A 25,671-nucleotide genomic window follows, 5' to 3' on the forward strand; every position below is an offset into this window, starting at 1 on the left:
TTCTCCGAGGACATTTTTCCTGGCTTCATTGAGGATACGCTCTCATTCTTCCGTTGTGAAGAGAGTGCGGAGTAATTGCTGGCAGTCGTCCCATGTGGGACGATGGGTAAACATAATGGACTCTACTAAACCTATAAGACACTTGGGGTCCTCTGAGAAGGGAGGATTCTGAGTCCTCCAATTATAAAGGTCACTAGATGAAAAGGGCCAATATTGATATTGCTGAGCAATGCCGGTACCAATGGCACACACAGGCAGAACCGGCACTGCTCCTTCTGAGGTGTAGGAGGGAGCCACCCCTTCTTGTTCCCTGGCCCCTCGAGACCTTAGCTGCATTCCTCCAGTTCTACCTGGCGCCCAGTGTGGGGCCAGGGCGGGGGAGTGTGAGGAAGCTCTTTCCGGCCTCCCGCCTCCCTCTGCTGAAGAGTCTGGGGAAGCTGCAGCCGCCTGGTTCCCGCTGGGTTCCCTAGCCGCATTTTCTATTCCCCCGGCAGCTTCACCCCTCTCCTCTGCATACGGGGGTGGCTGCTCAATCGGCGGGAGGGGGTAAAGAGGAGAACTGTCAGGGAGGACAGGCGGTGCACTTGGGCGCACAGGATTTCTGGCCCTGCGAACAGAGGGCTTTGATTTTTCCTGGGCAACTAGGACGGAGGTCTTTTGTGGGTCAGTATGAGGTTTTTCCACCAAAAAGGGCTCCAACCAGGAAGGGGGATTCTTGGCCAAATTTTCCAAAACAAGAATATAGGGAAGTTGGTCAGGGTGGCCCTCAGGACCTGGCCGGGAGATAATGGCTTTGATCTTGCCAATAAGGTCCAAAGAAAGAGACCCCTGGGCCAGCCAGCCTACTCCAAAGGAAGGCCACTCGACTGAGCAAAAGGTGTCGAGCTTACCCTTCTTGATGCCAAGGCTCATACTTAAGGCCTGTTCCTTGACCTTGGGGAAATGGGAGAGGATCAGACTCTTAGGAGTAGCCTGAGTCTGACCCATGGTGAGAAAGAAGAAGGAAAAAGAATATGAGGGAGACAAAGGCGAAGGATGAAGATGCCACTTCAAACAAAATGACTGTTGTATGTGCTTGTGAACAAGTGCCTGTCGTTGCACAGTTTTTCTTCCGCGGGGGATGCGAATTTATCTGGGATTCGCGGCTGTGACCCCCTTATCCTGTCACGGGAGTCTTCTAGTGGCGGGCGCCCTAATGGCTCTTAATTGCCCGACCTGTGCCCGCATGGAATGATGTAATGGCAGAAAGGAGGAACGGAGAGAGCAGGAGAACCTTAGAACAAGGAAACTTAAAATGAGAAGTGCAAAAAGAAATATAAACCAAAACCAAAACACAGTAAAACAATCAATGATGACACCAAACCACCAAACACACAGACCACATCTGATCGCACTCGTTCGGACCGGTCCTTCTCCCACTCTGGTGCACACCACTCTCACCACTTTCAGGGTCCTCAAAAACTCTTGTAATTCTCCCGAAGGGCGTCCACTCGGACTGCCGCAGGGTGACGAGCTCAATCTTTTCCTCCTCGGGCGCCAGTTTTCTGCTGATCGGACTTGCCTTCCTAAGGCCGAGTCACTCGGACCTTAGGGCCAGGATTGGTTACCTGGGCTTCACCCAGGGTCGCTAACCTGGGGGCTGGGACTACCAACCCGGACTTCCTCACTCGGGACCACTAACCCGAGACCATACACGGGATGGCGACTCCCGCTTTATAGTGGATTTATGTAGACACGAGGGGGCAACCCTCGAATTACACTGCCCTGTCTGGACAATTAGACCTTGCCTCCAGCTGTCCTTTGTTCTCAGGGAAGCCGCTCAGATCCCGGACGAGCCCCCAAATGTTAGGGTCCTGGCTTCCGAGGCTTCTCCAGAGAACAAACTATACAGGCATAGAGATGTAAATACAGGCAAAGACTTTATTCAGCCAGCAAGCTGGGGTCGACAGCACCTCCCCTGACACGCAGGCCAAGTCCGAGCTGCCGACCCCCAGGCAACTTTAGGTATTGCTTATATAGGATTTTCACAGCGTCACACCGATGCCCGCGCATTTCTACAACCAATAATTTTTAAACACATTCTATATTGTAATCTTTCAGGAAACACTCCAGCTGCTTGACCGCTTCAATTGTTATCTCTTGCTTACCCAAGCATGTCTATGTGACTTATCAAGGATCACGCCCCCAGGCTGTTGCCCACCTCTAGTTATCTAACTTAAAGCAGGCGCATTTCTAAGCTTAGCCTCGGGTTGTTTATTCAAAACTGGATGGCCCATGCTGAGAACAAAGCACACAGGCAGTTAGGTTAAATGATGTTATTAGTCCTCTTTCCTGACTCTTGATGCCCCCTGCCCTCCTTTACAGTGGAGTCTGTAAGGGGCCAGGAAGAGGGCCACTGTTCTTTAGCAAAAACAGTGGCATCTGCTCCTGAATCTAGGAGGCCTTGAAAGGCTTTCCCATTAAGGGACAGCGCGGTGCTCTTTCTAGGGGAGGGGCTTCGGGGGATAGAGACTCCACTCCATAGGGAGACAGGGAAAGTTAAAACAGGGTTGGATGTTTTCTTCTGGTTTTGCCCAAGTGATTTTGAGGTGGGGGGAATGCTCTTAGGAGGGGGTTTGTGGACGTAAGTTATGTGAGTCAATTTGGAGAGCTCTTGATCTAAATCACGTATGGCCTGCAGGAGTTGAATCTGCTCTTTTCTGTTTTTGACCATGTGCCTGAGGACTGAGAGGTCATTTGTCATATGCAGACGCTCACGGGAGAGAGTTGATGAGACAGGAAACACTTGGTCAAGAACAGGGAAATGATAAGGTGGCAGTGGGAGGAAGGGAGGCAGGCTTACATTTGGAGGGCGGGGCGCGGCGGCAGGAACAATAGCAGGGCCTTTAGATGACCAGTCAGAATTATTATGGCGCGCTGCTCCTTCCTCTAGAGTGGCCTCATCAGCAGGACTAAGGGGCTCATCAGGGTTTAGGTCGATGAGAGTAGGGTAAATACTTGGAGGAGGAATAACAGGATTAGCAGAACTATCAAGGGGAGGGGACGGAGAAAGAGATTCAATTGTTGGCAAGGGCGGGAGCTCGCTTGGGTCCTGGGAGGGGTTTGTAACAGGATCTGAAGGGTGTGTTTTAAAAGAAGGGGAAGCTGGCCAGGAGGCTTCGGAAGGGGGATGGGAGCAGGATTTCAAGGTTTTTTCTCCCTCAATAACAACTTTGTGCAAATCGGGCCATTCGCAATAACGCACAGGATATCATTAACGAGATTCCAATAGCTAAATGCTGACACAGGCACTTTTCCTGGACCAAAAGCTCTGTAATAGTCTTGAAGGCAATCGCCCACACGTTGCCATTTCTTTTCACTAATGGTCCCTCCTTGAGGGAGCCAGGGACAGACATCTTCTAGGAAGACAAAGAAACGTTTCAAATCTTTTTTCTTAACCCTTGTTCCTCGTGTCCTGAGGGACTCCTTGAGTCCGGCTATAAATAATTCTTCTTGGGAGGATTCTTGCCCCATAATCGCATTACTTACCATCCTACTTCGTTGCCGGGGAAATACACACACGAGTCTGTCTCACGCCGGGTTCAGAACGTGGCGACTCAGGTGAGGGTCTCGCTACAGACACCTCCTTTCGTGGGTGGGCCCAGGCCCACCCTCCTGGGGGTGACATTCCCTCCTCTTCGGTCGATCGGGCCTTCTCACGGACCATCTGGGGCCCCACGTTGGGCGCCAATTGTCCCGACCTGCAGGACTATCAATGGGGGTCAACGACCTGGAGGAGAGAATTGAAAAATAAAAAAGAATGGGGCAAGAGACACAAAGAACGACCAGCAAGACAGGATGTCTGATCAAGCTGGCACAGTTTATTGTTTACAGGCTCAATTTATACAAGTAGCAAATAAGGGGTGGGTCAGGAGATAATTGGACCTTAAGTGGCGCCGACGGGGAGGTGTAGAAGGGTGATTGGGTCTTGGGTGGTGCCAAAGGGAACGGAGGACCCGGAAGAGAAGCGGGGAGTTCGCCATTTTGGGGGCAGGGGAGGTGTTTCTTGCTTAACAAAGGACAGAAAAGGCACATGCCGTGAGGTAGCCTAACTACTAATTCTAACTTAGAAATGCAAATGTTGCTAGGTAAATTAACCCCTAGCTCTAACCTAGGAGTTCACTAAATGTGCTTCTTAGTAATAGGGGAAAACTTGTTTCTAACACGTGAATGGGTTCATTGTTGCTGACTTTACAGGAAAGATTTCTAGCTGATTTTACAGGAAAGATTTTTACTCAAAACGTTGCTGTTGTCTTAAGGCTTTTGTGACCAAATCTGCTTAAAAGCCCACAGATTTGCTCCCAACAGTAACTGAGTAAAACTATTAATGGTGTGAGGAATCAAAATAAAAGGCTGCAGTAGAATGGATAGGAAAGCTAAAGATGTGTATGCTCTCTGCAGGGTCCATACTTTGGATTAACAATACTGATAGGATTAAAGTAAAATGATGGAAAAGGACACATGCAATAGTAGAAAACTCATTATGAAAAGAAAATAATTAGGTTTCATAATAAGGAATATTACACAGATGATAAAATCAGGAAATTATAAATCACTAGTAAATTCACCTAATATCATAACTTTAAAAAAGCATGAAACAAAACTCATAGAATTAAAGTTTCTCAGTCTTTCCTAATTCTTTTGATGACATCAAAAATTTTAGGAGTGCTGGACAAGCATTTGATAGGATGCCCTCATTTAGGTTTGTCTGATGTGTTCCTCAAATAAGACTGATGAGATGTTTCTAAGAGGAATACTAAATAATTAAAATACAATTTCATTTTTTTATATTAAGAATACACACTAACAACATGACTTATCCTGTCAGTTTTAAACTTGATCACCTGGCTGAGGAATTGTTTGTCAGGTATCTCCACTAAAAGTTTGCTCTTTTTCCCCCTTTTTTGGGGAGCAAGTCACTATACACAGACCACTCTGAAGGAGAGTGCAGTAATGCTGCACTTCTTTCAGGGAGGAGTATGTAAATCATTTGGAATTATTCTATATGGGAGGTTTTCTAATTTATCCATTTGTTTATATATTCAATCATTTATGTGTATCATGGCATACATATTTGTTTTATACATCAGGTATTAATCCAATGACATTTTACTTATTGTGTTGGTCAAAATGTCTCAGCTTCTTTTTAGTTGACTCTTGTGTCCTCTCGACTCCATCGTTGTGGGTATTTTTTGTTTCCTTTTTGAGTACATTCGTACTTCAGGAACTAAAGATGATCCAGGTTCATATTGTGTATTCCCTGCCTCAGTTCTAGAACCAGTTGTTTCAATAAGGATTGCTTTCTTGTATTGGAAAATGGAATTAGAAGCAAAGATCTCAATTCTCATTGTGTTCATTGCCACAAGGGTATCATTTCATTTAGGCCTTCACATCCTGGTTCAAAAAAAAGAAAAGAAAAAAAAATTTCCATCACCAGTTGTTGAAGAGACTATCCTTTCTACATTGTATTGCATTGGCTATTTCATCAAAGACTATTTAAATATATTAGTGTGCATATGTTTCTGAGCTCTCCATTCTGTTCCACTGTTTTTTGTTTGTTTGTTTTGTTGTTTACATTGTCTGTTGTTTTGCCAATAGCACACTCTCCTAATTACTGTAGCTTTATGGTAAGTATTGAAATTGGGTAGTGTCAGTTCACTGACATCTTTCTTTTCTTTCCATATTATGCTGGCTAATGTGGATCTTTTGTTTTTCCAAGTAAATTTAGAAACAGTTCATTGATACCCACAAATTAACTCTTTCTGTGATTTTGTCTGGGATTGCACTGAATCTATAGGTCAGTTTGGCAAGAACTCATATTTTAGTGATACTGAATCTTCCTATATATGAAAATGGAATAGTTCTCCATTTATTTATACATTGATTTATAAGGGTTTTGAAGTTTACTCATATATTCTGTATATATTTTGTTACATTCATACCTAAATATTTCATTTTAGAGTAAATCTGTGAATGGTTTTGTATTTTTATTTTCAAATTACAATAGTTTGTTACTGGTATATAGGAAAGCAATAGACTTTTGTATTTTAACTTTGTATTCTGTAACTTTACTATAATCACATTAATTTCAGGAGATTTTTTTGTTGATTCATTGGGTTTTTCTAAATAGAAAATCAAGTAATCTCTAAACAGTTTTGTTTCTTCCTTCCTAACCTGTACAATTTTTATTTTCTTTTCATGTCTTATGGTATTAGCTATTAACTTTAATATGATATGAATGGGAGGTGAGAGGGGACATTTATACTTTATTCCTAATTTTGGTGTTCAAGCACCTAGTCTCAGCATTAAGTGTGATGTTGACGAAAGGTTTTTTTTTATTAAGGTATCATTGATATATACTCTTATGAAGGTTTCGCAAGAAAACAATGTGATTATTACATTCACCCTTATTATCAAGTCTCCCCCTTATGCCCCATCGCAGTCACTGTCCATCATTGTAGTAAGATGCCACAGAGTCCCTATTTGTCTTCTCTGAGCTACATTGTCTTCCCCTTTTCCTACATTCTGAAAGATATTTGGAGAATTTGGTATCGTTTCTTCAGTAATTGTTAATATATTTTGGTTTATTTATAAATACCAGATTTACTTCTTTAGGCTATGAGCTACCAAGATATATGTGAAATATCTTGATTTCAGGGAAGCCCAGTCATGTTTTAGTGAGAAACAAGAAAGAAAATCTAACAAGTCTATGTCTAAATACCAATTTATATGAAATCAGAAGATACATACATGCAATCAACAAAATCCAGAACGTAGTAGTAAACTCTTGAAAACAAATGACCCAATTTCTCTAGACATAATTGCAAGAAAAAGGGTAGTGAGACACTGACTTACGGGATGGACATATAAGCCAATTGCAATGCAAAGAATCTATTGAATTCTGAATCAAACAAACAAGCTGTAAAAATATTAAACACAAGATATTTTGAACACTAGTTGGATATGCACTGGCATTAAGGAATTGCTATTTTTTTTGTTGTGCTACTGTTATGGTTCATATTTATAAGTGTACTAATGAAATAGTTACAGGTAAGATCCTATAACATTTGAGATTAAAAATATAACAATCCAGAAGCATTCTCAAAGCATATGGCATGTTTGCAATGCTTGAGAAACTGTATAATTTATCATCCAACACAGGATATTTTTTTAAAGTTAAAGGAGGAGTTTTTAGGAATTTTTCTGGAACAAGCATAAACCTAGTATGTTTCTGTCAAAACAGGAGGTATGGTGGCCCAACCCAGTGTATATCCTTATAGATGAATATAAATATAATGCCTTGTATATAATAGAATGGAATTATATTAAGTGGTCTGGGTTTAATTAAATTATTTATGATAGGGACAATTTAAGAGAAAGTGAAAAAGATTCTAGTGATTGCTATACAGAAACCAAAAAACTGAGAGAGAGAAGAAAATGATATATTGTTTTATACTGATCATTTGATCATCATTCAATATATTCAGCTAAGCTTAGAAATAAAAATGTGCTCCATGACTGCCAAATTAAGTACCAGTTAATTCTCTTGGAAAGCCATTATTGCTATGAAATCCCATTTGTTAGTTCATTTAACATGTTGGCTTACTGTGGTTACCTCCTCTTATGTTTAACATTGTTGTTTAATCATCCTAGAATAAGAAATCACATGATTTCTTCTGCACATTCTAGTCTAAAACAAATGATATTTTGCAGGAGATACACTTCAGCAGATTACATACTAGATGATCTCGATTCAGCTTTTCAGAGAGAAGTATGATTAGTTATAATATGGAGTTCAAGATAGGTGGGGGTGCTTTTTGCAGAAATCTATCCATTGCTGCTATCCATGTTATTACATTGAATTATATCGAAAGTCATATTAAAACTCTATGTCACTATCCTTATGTTAAATGCAAATCCTTAAATTTACCAATTAAATGTAATTTAATAAAAAAAAATATTTATAGTACCTTATGTTTACAGAGTACTTTCACAGGCTGCTGACTTTTCCTGGTTATTATTATCCAGCCAAATATTTAAATTTAACTTGTTTTATAAGCAGAAATATTCAGTGCAAATATATACAAATATTACAGTTTTCTCTCACACCTAATATCCAGCTATTACATTTGGAGGGGTGGTTATCATTGTTTCTTTAATAGTGGAGTTTTTGCACTTTTTTTTCAGCTTTTGAACTTGCTAATGGATGGTAAGGCCATCCTGTCACATAGAGAGCACATGAATTAGGCTAGCTAGCCAATCATAGTTCTCCATCCCACAAGATGCGGTTGTTGATACAGAAGTGTTGATTTAACCAACAAAGGAGAAATTCCAGTATTTTCAGGGATGGCTTTGGGCTCTGGCGTAGTGAGATTCTTCTTTGTTTTTTATGGGCTTAGAGCTGAGGAAAAGAAAGAAACAAATATGTTGTCATTATACCATCAGTTTTACCAGTGAAACCTGGTGGACTCCTTAAATTACCTATCAATTTCATTAGTGATGTTAATAACCTTTTGTGTTTAAGCAGGTTTGGGTTTCATTTCTACAATCTCTGAGACTTGCCTGATTTATTGGATAAGAAGAGGATGTATGGATCATTTTCTGGGAAAGACATACAGTGCACCTGCCTGCGAACACAAGTACTCTGATCTTGATTTTTTACAGATTTTCTCTCTCATCACAGTACCTGTCATTCATTTGATGTAGCTTCTGTAGTACCATTTTCTATAGCAAAGACCATTGGCATTGCCTAAAAATAGCTTAAAAATACTACTCATCCCTCCATACTCTAAATCTATCTTTCCAATTATTATCTATCATTCAAGATCTGTAATTATTCTTTCCTTCTCAAAAATCTCCATCCCATGGTGACCCCTCCAGCTTTTGTCCTCCAGTGGACAGACTCTAAAATTCATCACCCCATGATCCCCACTTCCTGGTGTGAATTCCTTTATATAATCTAAAGCCCTTAACTGTGGGTGAGATCTGTGACTTACTTTTAACTAACAGAGTGTATCAAAGGTGATGAGATGCCACTCTCATGATTACATTACTTTACATAAGATTGTCTTGCTAGGTGACTCATGTTAACAGACTCTTTGGTGGCTAGATGAAGTAAGTGTTCATATTGGGAAAGCTCACATGGTATGGAATTCATCAGCTAAAAGCTGAGGACAGCCTGTAGGAGCTGAGGATAGTCTGTCACCAACAGCCAGCAAGAAGCTGAAGATCTCCATTCTACAGCTGCAAGGAAATAAATCCTGTCAACAACTGGGTGAGCTTGGAAGTGGGTTTTTCCCAAACTGAGTTTCCAGTTGAGAATGTGGCTCTGTGATATTTTTGTTGCAGCATTGTAGAAAACCAAGCAGAGGATCTAGTTCAGCTTTGACTCAATTGCTGACCTGTAGAAACTGTGAGATAATGAATTTAGGTTGTTTTAAGCTTCTAAATTTGCTATAATATTATCACAGCAATACATAGTTAATATACTCCTCATAGAAAATATTGTCATTTCAACTAAGTTTTCAGTTAATAAACTTAGTGTCACTTAATGATGCATTAAGCTCTATGCTTTCTTATATGAATATTTAATTCTGATCTAGTCATTTCTCTTCTAGAAAACAATGTAAATTTTCAAGGACAAGTATTACATCTTCCACTAATTGGTAACCAACTCTTAAAGCACTAGTTTTATATTATAATAAGGATTTGCATGAATCTGCCATACATTAGTTTTGTGTATAATAGATCTTTTTGGCTGCCAAAGAGCTGAAACAGTTTGATAATTAAAAAAACATACTTTTTGATTTTGAGTTTAAAAGTACAATTCCAGATGTTTCATGAGAAACTGTTGCAAAGTTACAACTCCTCATACAGATAGGCGGGGTAGCAGAATTCTAAAATAAACCTCAGTGACCTGTATAATTCTTCCCAGTGAGTGTGGGAATATGAACATGAGGGGATATCACCTGTGATCAGGTTATTTTATTTGACACAATTGACATTTAAAAGGGAAATTATCCTGGGCAGATTGGCCCAACAAAATGATTCTTGTGATAGGCAGAATTCTAAAGTTGTAACAGATAGAAAACTGCTTGGCTCTTTGCCTCCACAATGTATTTTGTCTCCTTGCTGTCGTAACCTTTGGGCCAAGAGGAAAAGAAGAGGAAAAGGGTTTCTGTTCAGCCCTGCAGCCTTACATGTAGGCTTGTAAATCATCAAAAGGAATTTTGCTGACAGTTTTGAGATTTCTGCAAAAAGCTCCTTACCGGAGCTTGTCTCCTCCAAGAGATAGGGAAATATGTGTGAAAATCATCATTGCGCTGTGGCTTTTAGGAACACGTGACCAGGCAGAGGTAGGCAAGAGGCAACCACCAGGCGCCTACGAGTTCCTCAGCCGTCCGGAGACCCTCGCCGGCCCCCAGATGTCTGCAGCCTCCAGTCACTTTCTGACCTGCTCCTCCTCCTCCAGCTCCCCGTTTCCCTAGCGTAAAAGAAGCTTGCAGTCAACCCTGAGTTAAGATAGTGCCTTAGGACATGAGTCCGCCATCTCAGGTGGCTGGCTTTCTCAATAGTCACTTTCCTTGCTCCAACATCTTGTCTCCGGACTTACTGGCATGCCATGCTGTCAGCGTCTGGAGTTTGTACCCAGCTGGGCTGGAGGGGTAGCAGGGGATGTCGGGGTAGGGTACTCGCCAAGGGCCAAAAGCATCCCGTAGGCCGGGGCAATAGGCCCACACCAGGTCCTGGTTCGTCCCCGGGCACACGCGGTCTCGCGGGAACTCAGAGCACCTGCGGGAACATGGTGCTGTCCTCAGGGGGCTGCACCTGGAGCTGCGCCAGCCGCAGGGCCCACGTTCCCCACCGGAGGGGCGGAAGGGTTTTGGCTCAATGTACATTTCAGGTAGCCCCAGTCAAGTCGGCAGCGCTGGGGGTGACGCGCGGGGGCAGAGGGCACAGCTGCAGGCAAGGCGTGCTGGCCGGGCTCCATCCGACGGGCGGTGCGGGGCTGCAGCGGCCGGGCCCGTTTGGAGCGCTCAGGAGCTGAGGGAGCCCGACTGACAACCGGGAAGAAGATGGGTCTTCAGGCTTACAAGCCGCGAAGAGCTGAATTCTGGCAACAACCTGAAAGATCTCGGAAGCGGGTTCTACCTCGGAGCATCCACAGGAGAACTCAGTCGCTCCAACAACTTGATTTCAGCTTCAGAGCCCGATGCTCAGCAGCCCCGCCACCCAGCCACACTGTGTGCAGACTCCTGACACACAGCACGGAAACCTGAGGTAACAAGTAAGTTGTTTTAAGCCACTGACTTCGTGGCAGTTTGCTACACAACAGTGCAAGGGGGGAATTGAAGAGATGCAGATTTCCATGCACATTAACAAGAGTTTTTGCCTTAGATCATAGGGGGATAAAAGAGGAAAAGGGAAAAAGAAATGGAATCTGAAAACACGTACTAAGGGAAAATAGCATTATTGGTCTGATAAAGGGAAGGCACTGAGATGAATTTTGTCTGAAAAGCAGAGAAAATGTCAATCAGAAAGAGAAAGTTGCACAAATAATATGAAGAGAGAAAGGGTTATTATTGTCTATGTACAAGTCTCATGTACAAGTAGAAATAATACAGATTGAGGTGGAAATGGTACCAACCCGGCTAAAATAGACTAGAATGACCCCAAAGACTAAATTTACCCTCACTTTCTAGGGGTTCCTTACCCATCTAGTAGAGATGTTGACTTCTCCACATCAAAGCCATCCCTTATTATATTTTAATTTTGGATTATATCCAATAAATGTTTGTACATTAAAGTGTTAATGACTAATAACTGGTAAATGCACTAAACTCATTGAAGAAATTTTACATTTGCTAGACTAAAATTCATTTCTTTTATTAATTAATTTCTTTTATTAATTAATGTCTTTTTATTCCTTACAACAGACTATTTGGGTAGGAATTTTTATACTATATGGTGTTGAGAAATTTTTCCTGGATATTCCCATTTCTGCACATCTTGTTAGCAGAGACATTGACAACTTACTTTAGGCTGTCTTTTCACAAATGTTTATATATAGGGAAATGCTTTGGAAGATAGAGATAGTATCTTGTTTTAGACTAGAGTGTGAAGGATTTTGCTAATAGAATAAATACAATGTCTGCCTCTGGAGAAAAGGTTAGGAAAGTTTGCTTACAGCCACTATGACAGATCAGGACCCCCCTAACCTTTGGATTCCCCAGTTGTAAGGCAAAACCATTATATCTGTGTCATCCTCCTGGGACTTGGGAGCAGAAGGTAACTTTGTAAGCATGAAATCCATAATGGATGGTGTGCTGTGAGTAATAGTGCCTCCTTGTCTCTGACTCGCAAATCTTGTCATATACCAGCATCCATGAAATTGTGGAAGGCTAATTAGGTAGCAAATGGTATAAATTTTAAGCCATTTATAATCCTTGACAAATTATTGACTTTTTAACTATGATACTACACAGGTGAGAAACTTTGAGACAGAACATAAAAAAAAAAACTTATAAAACAAAAGGAAGTAACTTAAGGCAAGAAAGGAGACTGAATAATTTACTAATCACAATGACTAAGATGCCTTATTAAGTAACAGAGAGACAATCTGGTTGAGGAACTAAAACCAGAGAAGCTCAACATAATAAAAAATGTAGTTAAAATTACAATTACAAATTGCATGAGTATATCAGTTATTCTGAGGGCCTTTGTTGAATCCCACCTTATTTTCTGACAACCTTATTGTTATTATTTTTAAGAAAGGGTCTCATTAATTCCACAAGGTAGGAAAAAGTGTTACAGTCTCATTGAGAAAATTAGCTCAAGTCTGTGGATTGCATTAAGTGCCTTCAACAAAAAACTGCAATTCAGGTAGATGAGGGGTTGGTCTTTAATTTGTTTCCTTTTAATAGTTGGGAGAGAATCAGTGAATACAAGACAAAAAAACTACATAGCCCAACTTAAATATTTGAAAGCAATTAGATCAGTTTTGTAAATGAGAAAGCCAAAGGGTTAATGCACCTTAGAAAATAGTATATTAAAATGGCAATTTGACAAAATGATTCAGTAATGCAATTGCTAGCTATTCAGGAAGATAAAGTATATTTCAAACTGGAAGGCCTATAGTCCACATTCCTCTGAAATTGCTGTTCTAAACTTTCTTCCTCAGATTATGTGGACATACCATGAGCATATCTTACAAATTCCATAGCAAGGTCTTAACTGACAGTGTAATTTCTCTTTCCCTGTTATACTTTCTTCAAGTCTGTATAATCTCTAAGGTCTATCTACACCATGGAATTATGTAATAGTTTGGCGATTACAGTCAGGGAGGTGTTGGGGCTGGCTTACATCAGCTCATAAAAGTTAATTGTGTAAGTTCCCTACATTGTTTTGTGATTTCATGTTGGTAGTTTGAAGTTGGCTAGAGTGAGGGTATTTACACTATGGACATGGGCAGATGTTACAAATATGGGTTGATTTTTTTTTTCACAGAGAACAGTTAGTAAAATATTCACTGGTATATTATTGATTCTAGCCTACAGCAACTTTGCTCTTAGACCAAATGTTGCAAACTCTTCTGCTTTTAGGTATAGGGCAGATAAATGAAATGAGTGAAAAAAGTCAGGTGTATTTAAAACTAACACCCAGTTTTATAGTTCAGGAAGCGTGACAGATGATAGTGTTAGAGTTACTGTTCATATGAAGATTTACTATGGGAAGCCAGGTAATTATTGCCACATGGAAATGCTGGCCATGTATAGCCACAATTTTGGTTATTATATGTTAGTTATTTGAAAACTTATAACATTAGTTTTTTATGTACTCAATGTATTTTTTCAGAAATCTAATATAATTTAATTTTATATTCTTATTGAAGTATAGTTGATAGACAATCTTATATTGGTTTCAGGTATACAATTAGTTACCCATATTACTAAATCATCACCCCAACTAGTGCAGTTACTATCTGTCAACACAGGAAGATGTTACAGAATCATTGGCTGTGTTCTCCATGCTGTACTATCATCCCTGTGACCAATTTATATTATGATTAAGAATTTTTGTCCCCTTTATTCCCCTCACTCTCCCCGCCTACCCACCTCAACTCCTCCCTGTGGTAACCACCAATCAGTGTAACATTATGTTTTGATATAGTTTCACACATAGTAGTTCAAGGAAATACTTTTTAACCAAATTATCAGTTGTTTATATTTTGCCTTAATCATTGTTATGAATCTGCAATTTAGGTATGTTTATATTTATTCTATGTAATCCACTATATTATATATTATTATATATGTGAATATTTATTAAATATATCATTTTATCATATATTGGTAGAATAATGTATGATTTTCTTTCTGAATCATTTAAGTTGGGGACACCAATTTCCATTACCCCTAAGTTTTTCACTATGTTATTCCTAAGAACAATAATATTATTATGTTACACAAATAGAACAGAAGGACATAAAAATGAAGGGATTTGACATCAATTCAATACCACTTCCAGATCCAAAATCCATATTCCAGTTTCATCAGTCATGATAATTATGTTCTTTATAGGGACTTTTTTGTTGTTGTAAATTTGTTTTCTTTACTTTAGGATCCAGTTCAGTATCAAACATAACATTTAGTTAATTTAGACTCCATTAATCTAGAAATATTCATTAGCACTTCTTGTCTTTTGCTGGACCATGACAGTCTTTAAAAATGCAGGCTTTTTGATTTCGAGAATGAATAACAACTTGTATCTGTTTGGTAGTTATGGCAGAAACAGCACTGAGTGACATTGTGTGGTGGTCATCAGGCCACTAGATTTATCCTATATTTCCTTACCTACTCTCATTGACTAGGTCTTGGAATATAATATATATACTTATAGGGGGAAAAAACTGTTCAGTGCTCTGTGAAATGCTAGTTATAAAATTTTGTTCTCTTTTGTTAAAGCACATTGCTAACTTGAAATTTGTGGAGATATTTACACCACAGATGTTGACAAATGCTGCAATATAAGGTTTTTTCCTCACAGAACTGATAGTTAAATTCAGCCCACCAAACTGACTTGTTTTAGCCCCCCCACTAGCAAATGCAACTCACAGGAGAGTTTTTGTTGTGATTTATGCCTAAGTGTCAACATCATTCATGAAATCTCATTTCTCAGGTGAATTTCATACACACACACACACACATATACATACATATGAATATACAGGTGTATACATTATTATATATATACACACACATAATTTCTCAATGAAATAGTATAACTTTATTTCTGGAAAAGTGATTATTCATATATTTAGAAGATTTGATTATGTATATAAAGAAGGGCATTTCTGGTAGTCTTGAAAGAACACTTCTCAGGCATATACTTTCTTACCCTGTGGGCAACAATTACAGACTTTAATTTGTATTCATGTTTTGTATTCAGATAGGATACCACTTATTCCTGCCATTATTTGTTTTATTTTTTTCACCTTAAAGTATAGGAACTTTTCAACTTTCATCAAGCATTTTTTTGACAAATTCTTTTTTTGGGGGGAGAGAGGTAACAAGTATGATGGAAAATTTTATGTTTCCCTTGGTTCACTGAGATTGTGTTCATTACTCCTAAATTTGTTTTTTTTCAGTTATATTTCTTCAGATTGATATTTCTATACTGGTATTAAACCCACCTAATGTATTTTTAATTTTAGATGTTTATTTTTTACTTCTAAAATTTGTTTGAATTTTCTTTACAGTTTCCCTTTCTTAAATTCTTCATCTGCTCATTTGTTAAAGTCATATTTCTTTTAAATCCTCAGAAGTGTGTATAATAGCTGTGTCAAAGTTAATCTATGCTAATTCCAACATCCTGCTATCTCAGAGTCAGTTTCTATGGGCTGCTTATTTTCCTGCTAATGAATTATATTTTCTAGCTTTATTGTCTTTCTAGTAAATTTTAATTCATACAGGATGCTGTTTTTATAGCCTATTATAATTATTTATGGTAAAAACACAAGTTTAGTACATTACTTCATGGTTAAATAAAGAATCCTACAATCTAGTTACTAGAGTTTTAAAATAAATTATGTTGGTAGTCAACCAATTAAAAATATTAGAATACCACACCCACCAATCCGGTGCAGTTAAATTAAATGTATCTTTGAGCCAGATCTGGTAAGCTCCAATATGTGACTTCTATTATAAAGTTACTTTATTTCCCACACTGTTCTCCTTTGACACAGAGGGTGTGTCTATTATGAAATATACATATGCCACAGATCACAGGTAAAACTATATAAACATGCATGTCATATAAATATATGAATCTTGTATTTTTTGTATGTATATTGTTTTCCTACCTGCAATACTGATACCTCATCACAGATGTTTAAATCATTTTATACATTTCAAAGAAAAAAATGCATTAGTAATTCCTTGTAGATGGCTCTCAAATTCTTTATGATACTAAAAACATATCAAATACCACATCAGTAAGGCAGGATGTATTTAATATTTGCTGATAACAATGATGATAATTTTTTGATCAATTGTCTATTATGATTTTGCAGTTCTTGAAATATATTGGATTTAGAACATTATTTAATTTTTTTTCTTACGTTATCTTTGTAGCTATTTCTATTCTTATAATATGGAACAGAGACAGGTATTATTTTGGCAGTCTTTAATTTACAATCTTACATATTCCTCCACATACCCATCAGAAAAAACTCAAGTGCTCTTACATAATTCACTCTAAGGACGGGGATATGTTTGTACTTAAGTTATCTGAGAGATTACCTCAATCACTTGCTTGTGCCAACCTTCAGAAGGGTCTGTGTTGGGATTTTAGCTCTCCTTCCTGCTCTGCGTCCAGGTGCCACATTATCAATCAGCAGGAAATAAGAGATCGTGGAAATATAGCAGAAGAGAGTGAAGGTTCAGAAAAACTCTGGGACCTGTTTTAGGCAGAGCTTGGTTTAGAAATAGCCACATTATAAATTTAAAAATTGGCTTAAGTTTAATAAGGGTTTATACCTTGTTGGCTGAATTAATTTGATCTTGTCAACTATCTTCCCTGAGTATTATTTTCTTATTTATAAAGTTGATGTAACTGTCCATTCTGTGTTACCATCACAGGCTTAAAATGAGAATGACACATAATTTAAATGCTATGAAAACTGAAACATGAATACAAATTAAAAAGTCTGTATTTGTTGCCTCGAGGATAAGAAAGTGTATGCCTGAGAAGTGTGCTTTCAAGACTGCCAGAAATGTTATCCTTTACACAAATATCAAATCTGCTAAATATGTTAATAATCACTTTTCCAGAAATAAAGTTATACTATTTCATTGAAAAATTATGTGTGTGTATATAAATATATAATGTATATACCTGTATAATTCATAAATATGTATATATGTATGTATGTGTGTGTGTATGAAACTCACCTGAGAAATAAGATTTCATGACTGATGTTGACACTTAGGTATAAATAACAGCAAAAACTCTCCTGTGAGTTGCATTTGCTAGTGAGAGGGCTAAAACAAGTCAGTTTGGTGGGCTGAATTGCATGCAATTTGATTCTATATTTGGGTTTTTGCCAACTCATGGGCCATGGCTGGTTGCTTGGCCATATGACCAGGCAGAAGGGCAATAGAAAAAAGGCCTGTCAAAGGGATGTTCATGTGGGGCACAGCCTGATAAAATCACTATGAAAATTTAAGGGTTTCACTAAGGTAGTACATGCCCATGAAGCATGAGTAGTTCCTAAGCATGAAACTATAAATATACCTTTAAAATTTTTATGTCATAATTATTAAGGGACTTATGGGGTGAGTTTTGCCTCATCTCATCTGGCAAAATCACAGTGTACAGTGAATGCAGCTATATTGTCTAGTCATCAATAGAGCTCACTACAGAAAACTAAGTAATGTTACTTCATCTGTAATCTTACCCTATATGAATGGGAGGACTGAAGGGGAGACACTTGCTAAGCCACTATTACTTGTGTCAGTCTGGACAAGCAAAATGGTTAAACCTAAAGTACCTTTCAAAGGTATAAAGTTTTGGATACAGATGGAAAGAAAGAGGATGAGGAAATAAATAAATGGGTTACACAATAAGAGCAGTCCAATATTGATGCCTCAAAAGAGGTAAAAGAGGTTCAGAGCAAGAGATATTCTCTTCTAGTCAATTATACTGAATTCCTAAAAGAATGAAAACATATGTTGTTGAGACTACTGCTTTTAGGATATGCCAAGATAAAATGGAAGCCTAGAAACCTGAGTGGTACCACTCTGGGAGCTGTTTTAGTGAGACAACATAATGATAGACTAGACTAATTCTTAATGATTGAGTGGATGGATTCTAGTACAGGTGTATCATTTGACTCTAAAAATTTTTCAGGTTATGTCTACTGCCATACTGTTATTGGCCTAACACCAAGATTATTGGTAAAATTATGATACTGATATTAATGACCAAATATATTGGGAAATTGAAGAAGGACTCCTGACAATGTAATACTGATGGAAAATGACTGGCTAAAGAACAGGATTTAGCTAAATATCCACTCACTTGTAGGCTAAATTGTTCTGAACAAGTTTATCATGAGATAAATAATGGTAGATCAGGGGATAAAAATATGAAAATGTGTGCAGTGGTTTTATAATATAGATTGTTTCTTTAGATATATTTCTACTGCACACCAGCTCAATCAAATGTTAGGCATATTCATCGTATTATAGTTGTGTCTGTTGTATAAATTCTGTACTAAAGTAGATGCTGTAGGGAAGCCCCATCACCACCACCTTTTATGAGAACAGCTGTCCACAGCTTCACCCCAGATATGTCTGGCCTTGAGAAACCTGAAAACACAGCATGTTGTACCCATGAGTAAGGAGCTAATAAGGGCCTTGAAGGCCAGACACCTGGCCATGAAGGCCACACGCATGCGCGTCTTCAATACTTCCGTAACCATGAATTAACACGGTAGCAGTGTAAGTACAGCTTTGTGCAGAATAGAGTGGCCTCTTTTGAGCACCCTCCATGATGACTCCCACTGCCTTCTTTGCTCTTCATGTTGCCCCAAAACCTCAACTGCAACTCCAGACCCCTACAGTTGCCCAGGTAAATATGGTTGTTTTGCTACAAGAGGGACTTAGTCAAAGCTCCGAGGGTAGCCTGTGAAGTCAAGAGTTTTACTTTGCACAAAAAGAGGGCTAGCCTTTGTTCTCTTTTTCTGGGAGGTAATCTTTGTTTGCCTTGGGCCCATGGCTTGGCCACACAGTAGCAATGTGACTTATGTGGGGGCAAACTGTGCCAGAAAATTCAAGATGTGATTTAGGGTCAGGGCTTTGGCTCACCTGGGTATTGGTTAACCTGGAGACTGAGATCAACCATAAGAGCAATTAGTCAGTCATGTCTACATAATGGAGCCATAGTAAACCTGAATACCAAGGCTCATGTAAGCTTGCCTGGTTGCTGATACTCTGTGTATGCTATCATATGTGAATGGTGGAAGAGGACAAAGCAAACTCTGTGTTTAGTAGTTCTCTTGGACTCCCCTTACACTCTTCTTCCCTTCACTGATTTTAATATTAAAGTTGTTATCATCTGGGATTTCCAAGTGAAATGCAGGTAAGTGGTAATACATGTAAATGTAGGTAAGTAGTATTGAGTCAAAGGGAAAAAAATAAAAAAACTTAGTGAGATGTGTGAAATCTATTAAAATTTTACATGATAAGTTCATCCAAATAAGTGGCCCAAATAGTTGGCATACTTTTAAAAAGTTAGGAAAAATGCAAGAAAATTAAGTATTAATGCTTTTGCTAGAAACTGATATGTAAAAATATAATTTGAGATCTTAAAGTGAGAGAAACATGTAAATAAACATACAACTATGTTGAATCTTTCTCAACTACCATAATTCAGTTCACCAACTCTCCTAATAACTAGAAATTTATGATGTCAAATTTCCTCAGACTTAGAATGTATTTAACCTTGTCTGAAATAATAATTATGTTTATTATGTGGAAGGAAAGGCACATATTTTATTCATCTTTATATTTGAAGGCCCTCTTCCCTAATCTTTTATTTCCAAAGACTCTTAAAGGGGAGATTATATTGACTACCAGTTTAATTTTACATATAGTTTAGCAGAGATCTTGAGATAGTAGGGCAAATTTGTGCCCTTGACTCTTAATTACTAGGTGAGTTTTTTAAATTTATTTACTTATTTCTAAACCAGCCAAGAACTACAGCATCATTTCCAAATCCTTTTTTACTCTCCTTAACAAATAATAATATTTTCTATTGGATTATTTTTTCAAGAAGTTCTCCACCTTTTCAGATACAATAGATTAGAACCAGAATTTTGAAACATAATCTGTCATGTTGAAATTATCCAATTAAAATAATAAAGACACTGCTAGGTTTGATTCATTTGACTTCAGGGAAATAAGAGTTGAAAGAGGAAAAAGAAATAAGCTTGAAAATAAATTGGGATCTTGAAAGCACAATTTCCCAGGCAAATTGAGAGAATCTTGCTTGACATTAAAGTCAGATCAAACTCTAAACTTGATTTCATTTAAATTGATTTGATTTGAACCTGAAAGTTCAGCTGAGTTCCACCTGATAGAGACTTCCAGATTAATGACGTTTAGCCCAGAATACTGCATGGAATTGAATGCAGAAACTGTCATGTATTCATTTAAGAAATATGCTAAAATAGGAAATATTCCATTGTACAGAATGAAATGCAATGACCCAAGAATCTTTCCATCAGTATTGTTGCCAAGTCTGACACTAACTTATAAAATATAAAATACACTTTGTTTCTTTTAGTCACAGGATCCTAAAACACACACATACTGTCTTGCCAATGGGTTTCAGCCCCAGCTATGGATTCAATGTGACCAAAGAAATTGACAAGTAAAATGTTCTTTGGGGTGAAAGAGTTTATTACCCGGCTTATTCTCCCGGCGGTAGGTAGAGCACTAGAGTCTTTGCCTCCGCCCAGAGCACTGGGCTGAGCTCTGTATATAGTGCAATAATAGCTTATATTATTGGAAGCGGTAGCCTAGCAACAGGCCAGTTACATCATCAGGTGGTTTAAGTTCAGTGAGGATCCTGACTATAGGATCCGCAACTTCCCCACACATACACTCAACAGAGGTACAGGGCAGAAGAGAAAAATTTGAAGGAGAGCAATTTTATCAAATACTTTTTAGAAGTATATGACACTTTTACAAACAGATAACCTCCAGATTCAAAGACTAAAACTCAAGTGGCTTAAAGGCAACATTATTTGATCCATGTTGGTAAGTCAGTCATCCTCACTGAAATCCAAGTGACAGGTAAGTTATGAGGTATACTGGTGTTCCTAAAGATATAGAAATGGAAATTCCCTCCTTAATGCTGAAGGACAAGCTCCAAAAGTAGGCTCTGGCTTAAAAACCAGGGAAGCAACTAAGTAATACTAAAAACCCTTATCACCTTCCATGATAAATAGCAATGATTCAGTATACGTTGCATGTTAAGACTGCTTGCTGATGAGGAGTGACAGACACTAAAAAGGAACTATCCCAGAACAACTGGGACAACACAGTGTTTTCTTAACTTGCCTGAAGGTACAAAATCACCAGGAAGTAAGTCTTTGATAAAGCAGAGCATACATAGCCCTTCATCTGAAGGTTCTGATTCAGTAATCCACAGACAGAGACTGGAGTAGGAAATTAGTATTATTTGTTCCAAGTGATGCTTATTATCAGGGAGCTTGGAAAATTAAGGGGTCAGGAATTCCATGAGGTTTGGAATTAGGCTCACAAACTCCAGTTGTTTTATGGCTGTTAAAAGAGTGGGCTCTGGAATCAGACTGGTTTTGGATCCCGGCGGTGCTCACTTATCAGTTATTAGAAGTTGGGGCTAGTTTAAAGAGATACTTTGTTTATAAAGCTTTAAAAATAATTTCTGGGATAGAAAGCCCTCAATAAATGCTAATACCATATTTTGTGGAACCTAAACCAGATACATGATCATTTTAACTTATGACCAGGGTACTGCCTATTAAGCTATGACCCAATGGTAAGATTGCATCCACTGTAAAACTCTTATAAATCTTAGAAATTTTAAAATGTGAAAACAGAAAAGTGTATCTTAGGAGAAACAAAATAATACAACTAAAGAATCCCAAGAATGAAAATAAATGGTCCTTTCAATGATTATGAATTTCTAGTCTTAAAGCCCTGTTTCAAATATTCCTTATCTTTTTTATATATTTATTCATACTATACATTGATGTTTGTTTATTTCTTAATCATTAAAAGCAACACATTTTATTGTGAGTAAATGGAAGTTCCTATGGCCAGGGTCTTCACCTGACCCTAAACTATTTGATGATGTAACTAGCCTGCTGCTAGGCTACTGCTTCCATACCTGTAGACAATAAGCTATTATTGACTAAGTCACTACATAAAGAGCTCTGCCTAGTGCTCTGGGCAGAGGCAGAGACAGAGGAGGATTATGAACCTGCAGACTGCTGGTTGCAGTTGTGATCTTAGTGCTAGACCTGCCTTGAGACTAAAGCTTGGGTATAAACCCTTGTGGGTAAAGTGAAGGTTTCTATGGCCAGGATTCTCACCTGGCCCTGGTTAGCTAGCTCACTACACACATGTGAGCAATATGTTGCTATTGACTCTGTGTAAAGAGCTCCACCCAGTGCTGTGGTCGACACAGTGGCACAGCTGCAGTGCTGGAGAGGCTGCCAGAGAACAGAGACTGGAGTGGTAGTAGCACCAAGAACAGAGATTGAGATGGCTGCAGGGACAGAGAGGGCCTGAGGCAGAGACCAGTTTACTGCATGCAGACTTGCTCTGAGTGGATGGGATTCTAGTGATTGACCTACCACCGTGGGAATAAAGGTGGGTATAAACCCTTTCACCCCAAGAACGTTCCACTGTCATTTTTTGGTCTCATTGAGTCCATAGTGATCTTCTCTGGGACTGAAACCCATTGGCAAGACAACCCTTTTACCCCAAGAATGTTCAGTTGTCATTTCTTAGTCTCACCGAATCAATAATGAACTTGCCCAGGGCTGAAATCCTCAGGCAAGAAGCTATATAATTCTGTATCTCAAGACCACCCTCAAGTTTGATAATATTCTAAGAATATGCACAGGTCTCAGGATATAGTTACATTTATGGCTACAAATTATTATAGTGAAAAGATAGAAATAAAAATCAGCAAAAGGGAAACATTGTATGGGGTGAAACCAGGAAACCACGATCAAGTTTTCAAGTGTCCTCTCACAGTTTAGTCTCAGAACATGGTTAGTTCCTTGAAGAACAAGCTTTGACAATCCGGGTGAAATGTATAAAATTGAAAAAAAATATGTACAGGCCTAAATGTCCAACAGTAGAAGCTAAAAAGAATTACACACTGGAATTCTATGATTCAATTAAAGTGAAAGGCTAGACCTACATTTACAAATTTGTACTTTGAAACAGTAGGCTTAGTAAGTTAGGAAACATTCCATGTTTTTATATATTTATATTTTAATGGGGTGTATTTTACCTGAGAAACTCATAACAGACTCATGTTTTAAGATTCTGATTATGGGCTGGTCATATAAGCGTTGTTTATGTTGCACATATAGAGATTCCACACTCCAGGAGGAAAGCTAGCATTTAGGTTAAAAAAAACCCACATTGTTTGCACAAACAATTTAAGCATAATTAGCCGTTCTTATTAGGAAGTGATGGGAACACTTCTGAAATCAGTTTCCTGTAAGCCAAAGATCCATCTTGCATGCGTGCCTTTCTAATGATGCATTCTCAAACTCTTTATGTTAACTAGTTTCTGCAACATCTCCTATGACGATTTCAGTATCTGACTCCTCTGGGGTTTCCATTGTTACTCTTTCTGCTAGTACTTTTTCATGGTTGCTTGTTTCATCTTACGTCTTTTTTTTTTTAACTGAAGTATCATTGATAGATAATCTTATATTGATTTCAAGTATACAACATAGTGTTTCAACAGTTACCATACTGTAAAACCCTCACCCCAACTAGTGCAGTTACTATCTGTCAACATAAAAAGATGTTACAGAATCATTGGCTATGTTCTCCATGCTGTACTACCATCCCTGTGACCAATTTATAGTATGATTGAATCATAATATATGTCTTAGGGTTTTTAATTTGTCTGATCTTAATCATGGAAATCCTGGGACTGGATTGAGAGCACTTTCCTCCAAAAGAGTCTGGAGGCAGGAACCTGAGCACAGCAGGAGATGGGTGGGCACCATGGCTGGATCACCACCACCAAGGCACTGAAGCGCAAGATCTAGGTTCTACAGCAGTAGGCTGAGCACCTCCAGTGGGAAGTTGCGGGAGAAAGGCAGCCTGGGAACAGGCTGAGACTGAGGTGGCCTCCTTGAACTGGAGTATCTAACTGGTTGAAGAGGAACTGGACCACACTTAGGAGCACCTGGCCAGTGCCCTGCAAAAGGTGGAAGAAGCTGCTGCTGAGAGTGAGAAAGGTGTGAAGGTTATTGAAAACCAAGCTTTAAATGATGAATAAAAGATGGAAATCCAGTTCAAAGAAGCTAAGCACATCGCAGGAGAGGCAGATTGGAAGTATAAAGAGGTGGCTCGGAAACTGGTGATAACTGAAGGGGCCTTGGCACACACACAGAGGACGCAGCTGAGCAAGCAGAGTCCTGTTGCCGAGAGATGGGTGGGCGGATCAGAGCGCCCTGAAGTGTCTGAGGGCTGCTGAAGAAAAGTATTCTCAAAAGAAGACACATGTGAGGAAGAGATAAAGATTCTTACTGATAAACTTAGGAGGCAGAGACCCATGCTGAATTTGCTGAGAGACCTGTAGCCAAGCTGGGAAAGACATGGATGATTTGGAAATTAAGCTGAAATGAACCAGGGAGGAGCACCTGTGTGCACAAAGGATGCTGTACCAGACTCTGATTGACCTCAATGAGATGTACAGCACCCCTGTCCTGCCCTGCCCTGTCGTTGCTCCTCCCACTGACTCTGCCTCCGTCTAGATACCAGCCTGTTGGAGACTGACCTTTAACCTGAGGGCTGATCTTTAACTGGAAGGCTGCTTTCCCCTTTTACCACCTCTCCCACCCTGGCCCCTGTGTCTTTTTCACCAAACTGTCTCTGCCTCTCCTCAGAGATTCCAGCTGGTCTAGAGGCTGGGCACCTTTGGGAACAATATTTAAGGGAATATATGCATAATGCAAAATGTCTTTAAAAGCATGTTTTGATGTACACATTTTGTAATTACCTTTGTTGTTGATGTAGCAACCATATGTAAAACATTCCAAATAATTCTGCAGCTCTGAAACAGCAGTCTCACCCTTTTGTCACATTTGGAATGTCACTTTTCAACTTAATGCATCTTGCCCTCTCCATAGAAGAGGAAAAGAGGTATAATTCTGCTTACTGAAAGCAAACCGAATTCAGAGGAAGTTCCATTTTGGGGAATCTCATTGCTCTGTATAAAGTAACAGCCTAACTAGAAAGGGATTCCAGGAGAAGTTAGCGAAAAAAAAGTTCAGGTTTTCAGCTTTAAGGTACCTTTGGGCAACTTTTTAATTTTTTTATTAATTTT

General features: G+C 38.8%; 1 pseudogene; it reads left to right on the plus strand.

Moving 5' to 3' along the window:
• Window positions 1-11,114: 11,114 nt before the first annotated feature.
• On the plus strand, window positions 11,115-25,099 carry LOC108395649 (tropomyosin-like; annotated as a pseudogene).
• Window positions 25,100-25,671: the final 572 nt, after the last annotated feature.

This window comes from Manis javanica, chromosome 1 (assembly GCF_040802235.1).
Source record: "Manis javanica isolate MJ-LG chromosome 1, MJ_LKY, whole genome shotgun sequence".
In the NCBI taxonomy this organism is placed as follows: Eukaryota; Metazoa; Chordata; class Mammalia; order Pholidota; family Manidae; genus Manis; species Manis javanica.